The 5712-nt window shown below is 32.4% G+C and overlaps 1 pseudogene; it reads right to left on the reverse strand.

Moving 5' to 3' along the window:
• Positions 1–1755: 1755 nt before the first annotated feature.
• On the reverse strand, positions 1756–5712 carry LOC132040034 (calmodulin-like; annotated as a pseudogene).

The raw sequence follows: 5712 nt of genomic DNA on the forward strand, positions 1-5712 counted from the left end.
GATTACGTGTTATATTCCCGTGATTTTTGAGAGAAACAGTTGGGGTTTTAACACGAACTCTAGCTGGTTGATTCTTTCCTGCCATCTCCCTATGACCGTCACATAGGCATGTAATAGCAAGTACACCATCATCCATTTCATTGGAATGCAGATCTCTTTTCTGTATTCCATGTATTGATGATTGTTACAAGTATGACAGATTCAAAATTATCGTTGCATTGCTAGTCAAGGGAGATGATTTATTCAAACACTAGGATAACGAGCTAAACAGTCGCTACAGGGCGATTAAGTGTAGTCTGAATTTGCTGTTAAAATACAGGGTTGTGCATTTTTCTCTCGTACAAAATTCCCTTCCACTGTTCTTCGAGTTAAAGTGTCATCGTTTGCCTTTGTTCCATTATCCTTTGACGCATTACCAGCTTATGTGTTAAAGACTTTCCTTTTTTGATTTAGAATCAAGTGAAGCCAAATTTTAGTTTCGTAAACTATATGAAAAGAAACTTTTTAGTAGTTTGCATCTTCTATAGCAAACAAGTAAATTTACATACATTGATTTGGTGTAAACAGTCGATGTGGGTAAGTATTTACCTTATTTTTAAGATTTCAATTAAAAGATACTCCTGGACATGGATGATTTGATCGATTAGTGTAAAAAAGACGCGACACAAATTCCTTCAGATTGATATTAAACGAATTTACGCTATTTAAAATCATAGGGAAGTTAATGTTATCATTCTTGTAAAGGATCAACGTGTTCACTAAGGTTCGTACATCCTCCTTTGAAGCAGTACACGGTGTGACACTGATAATAAATACAACTTAAATCACTAGACATTAGTTCAAAGCTACACTTGTAGTTCTCTCGACTATTCACAAATTCTAAAAGTGATATTTAACTAAGCAAAATAATATTTTTCAGAGATTGTTATAAATTATAAATAAAAGCCCTTTGAAAAACATATAAATTACGCCCTTCAAGTAGAACAAAATGAAAAACTATTTTGTGGTGGTATCTTCACGGCCATAAAGAAATAACAGTTTGTTCAATGACAAAACATCTACCTTACATTCTTTGCATTTCGTCAATAATTACTGGCATCATAAAATAATGGGATCTGTTTTTTTTTTTAAAAAAAAAAAAAAAAGGAAGTGAGTAAAAACAAGAAACAATGGAGAAAAAATTTCTTCTTTTTTAACTAAAACCAAAACAATGGTGAGACTGATAGAGTTAACTATGGTCCATATTACCAAATGCAGAGACTGAAAAACTAACTCCAAACATTCATTATAGAAAACCAAAGGGCATTGTGAATATAGTTACACAACCTACGAAATGCCCAAACTCCGTTATAGGTGCCAAAGAAGAACGAGAAGAAAATTGGAAAAGATCAAAAAAAGAACATAACCTCCGATAGGATAGACATAATAGAACTATATCAAAATCCCAATAGAACGACTTTTGGTAAAAATACATCGAACATGGAGGTGACAAAGGCCCCGTCAAATGTAACCTACATTCCACTTTCGTCTGGCACTCCTACTTGATTTACTATTTGCTTTCATCCCCCTCTACGAAGACCAATTATACGTCGTTGAAGAGGTAAGTGTCACTTATTGTAGTACTATCAGCTATTTTCGGAAAAAAGTTATTCTACCACAATTAGCATGGAAGCCAAATGTATCAACACAAGACAAAGACTAACTGTATTTCCACATGATGATCTTGCAGGCTTAGAAAATTTGAACACTCTCAGAGAAAATTGAAAGGCAATCAACGTAAATTAGAAGTCAGAACAAAGAGCAAGAATACATAAGAATCTGGAATATCAACAAAATTAGTCACTTGAAAAAAAAAACATAAACTCTGACCAAATTTAAGAAGAAAAAAACAGGACCATACTAACAAACAGAGCAGACAAGCATATACTGACAAGTAGCACTACAAAACAAAGCTAATAACGTCAAAAGAACGTATTCTAACCAAATATAGAAAAGCTCATCCAATTTATCTGCCCTGTTTCCATTTAAAAAAAAAAAAAAAAATTCACTTCTAAATATTTAAGTTGAGTTGATCGGTTCTCACTTGGCCATCATGACCTTGACAAACTCATCGTAGTTGATCTGTCCATCACCGTCCACGTCAGCTTCACGAATCATCTCGTCAACCTCTTCATCTGTAAGCTTCTAGCCTAGATTTGTCATGACATGGCGCAACTCAGCTGCAGAAATAAATCCGTTCTGATCCTTATCGAATACTCTGAAAGCTTCCTTGAGTTCCTCCTCGGAATCTGTGTCTTTCATCTTACGAGCCATTAGGTTCAGGAACTCGGGGAAGTCAATGGTTCCATTTCCATCAGCATCAACTTCATTGATCATGTCTTGAAGCTCAGCCTCAGTTGGATTTTGTCCCAATGACCGCATCACAGTACCAAGCTCCTTAGTGGTGATGCAACCTGTAGCATATTTGGATATAATTACTAAAAATGTATAGACATCATATTAAAATCGTACAATACATAAAAATGGCTTTTCTTATTCATTCTACCAACAGTGGTCCAGATCAAACTAGAAACTTTAAGACAAGTAAAACAATGAGAACAACCAAACATAGAATTCATCATAAAGACTGAAAAAGATGAAAATAAGTAAAAAAGCACACACAACACATCATTAACTGCTTCCATGGCTCCAAATTATTTATAAAATAAAAGGAAGAAAAAATGGAGAAGAAAAAATGGACAGTTACTTCAAAAAGACGACAGAGCAAGTTTTATTTGGTGTGCAATCTGTTTCAACCAAAAAATGCAGCAAGGCCAACTGAAAACAGCTATCACTGCTTAGGACTAAATTAGCTTATGTAATTTTGCTAAATCTGAAAGCTTTTTTCATGGCATATATATATCGGCTTGTCGGAAAGGAAAAGCAAACACAAATACGTATCTATTAGAAAAGGATGTTTTATAGTAGATACTCAATATATTGTCAAACAGGGACAATTTTTACAAGGAGAGGACAGAGCAAGTTTCATTTGGTCTGCAATCTGTTTCAACCAAAAGATGTAGTACGTCCAACCGAAAGCAGCTACTCAGGTTTAGGAGTTACTGACTAAATTAGCTTATGTAATATTGCTAAATCTGAAAGCTTTCATGATGTCATATTTATCAGCTTGTCAGAAAGAAAAAGCAAACACAAACAAAATTGCCTAAAAGACTAGCACAAACTTCCTCACGTGTTAAAGCATTGTACCGATACTTATATAATCCCATTATGACCAAGTTATCACATTGAACAGAATGATTATATCCATCATTAAACAAAACAAAGAAAAAATCAAGAATCAACAGGATGAATCCTAGTCAGGAAACACATAAGAGAGGTTCAACCTTTCTAAGAAGTGTCAACTGATTTGAGCCAAATACAATTTCAACACAGACAAAAGCATAGTATTTAAGTGGGGAAGGATAGACGCGTGAGCCCATTATCCACCAAGCTTCGAAGCGTGCACCAGCTGGTTTCTAGGATTTCTTGGATATCAAAAAAATCAAATAACAAAGAAAGACCATCTCTAAGCACCTAGAAGGGTAAATTTTTCCACATAGCGACACAAATTAACCACAATCCTCACCACGGAACCCACTGCTTCCGTTCTAACTACTCCCTCAATTTTAATTTATTTATCTTACTTTCCTTTTTAGTTTGTTTCCAAAAGAATGCCTCTTTCCTAATTTGACAACTTTTAAATTTCAACATCCCACGTGGCATGTTTAAGACCAGAAGATTAAAGGGCATTTTGGTACATTATATACATCTTTAATATACTTACTTAAATCAAGCTAAGAAAAACAATTTTTTTTTTTTTAAACTGCTTAGGGAGTATATAATATTGAATGGAACTAATCTTCCTGAATGTCTCTGTGTGTCTCCATATGATAAGTTTGCACTCATTTACACAAAGGATAATGCTTTCAAAGATATTCCACACTCATTCACCTAACAATATAGGATCCACTTATCCTCACTCAACATCCAACCAATCATAAATCACAAATTAGTCAACAAAAGGCAACACCAGCCTTGGATCTAACCCTTCGAATCACGCTAAACCAAATCCATTCCTTTTAGCTCGAACCATCTATAGATATATACAAACAATTTAACTACATATATACCAGTTGACTCTCAAGTCTTGGATCAATTTTAGGCAAGATCCATAAAAAATAAACACATATATATGATTAAAAAAGAAACAGCATATTCAAGATTTTGGGATCTGAGTATGATTCAGAGTGATTAAAGATTCATTTTTTCTTCAAAAAAATTAATTTTGGTGTATGGAAATGAATGTTAAGAATAGTGAAGAGCTAACCATCTCCATATATATATACACACACACAATTTAACTACATTTATGTGGAAAAAAACAGCAAATTCAAGAATTATGGATCTGGGGTATATTCAAAGTGATTAAAGATTCAATTTTTATTCCAAAAAAAAAAAATGTGTACAAAAAATAATGTAAGGAATAGTGAGAGCTGACCATCTAGGTATATTCACAGTGATTAAAAATAAATAAACACATATATATGATTAAAAAAAGAAACAACATATTCAAGAATTATGGATCTGAGTATAATTCAGAGTGATTAAAGATTCATTTTTTCTTCAAAAATAATAATTTTGGTGTATGGAAATGAATGTTAGGAATAGTGAAGAGCTAACCATCTCCATATATACATACACAAACAATTTAACTACAGTTATGTGGAAGAAAAAAAAACAACAAATTCAAGAATTATGGATCTGGGGTATATTCAAAGTGATTAAAGATTCAATTTTTATTCAAAAATAAAAATAAAAATAAAAATTGTGTATGAAAAAGAATGTAAGGAATAGTGAGAGCTGACCATCTAGGTATATTTGTAAGGAATAGTGAGAGCTGACCATCTAGGTATATTCACAGTGATTTAAGATAAACACATCAATATGATATTAAAAAAAAAAAAAACCAACATATTGAAGAATTATGGATCTGGGGTATATTCAAAGTGATTAAAGTTTCAATTTTTCCTCAAAAATAAAAATAAAAATTGGTGTGTGTTAGGAATAGTGAAGAGCTGGCCATCTCCATATATATATATATATACATATACAAACAATTTAATTACATACTAAAGTCTTGGATCAATAAATAAACACATAAATATGAGAAAAAAACAACATATTCAAGAATTATGGATCTGGGGTATATTCAAAGTTATTAAAGATTCAATTTTTCTTCCAAAAAAACAATAATTGGTGTATGAAAATGAATGTTAAGAATAGTGAAGAGCTAACCATTTCCATATATACATACACAAACAATTTAACTACATACTAAAGTCTTGGATCAATAAAATACACACACATAAATATGAGGAAAAAACAACATATTCAATAATTATGGATCTTGGGGTATATTCAAAGTGATTAAAGATTCAATTTTTCTTCAAAAAAAAAAAAAATTAATTAATTTTGGTGTATGGAAATGAATGTAAGGAATAGTGAAGAGCTAACCATCTCCATCTTTGTCAAATAGGCTGAAAGCTTCTTTGAATTCAGAGATCTGATCATCTGTGAGTTGATCTGCCATTTCTTCTTTTAGAAAGTTGAAAATGAGAGAAAAGTGAGAAGCAAAAAATGAAGGAGTGAGTGTCAGCTTGGAAAGATGGGGTG

Source organism: Lycium ferocissimum, chromosome 12 (genome assembly GCF_029784015.1).
Source record: "Lycium ferocissimum isolate CSIRO_LF1 chromosome 12, AGI_CSIRO_Lferr_CH_V1, whole genome shotgun sequence".
NCBI lineage: Eukaryota > Viridiplantae > Streptophyta > Magnoliopsida > Solanales > Solanaceae > Lycium > Lycium ferocissimum.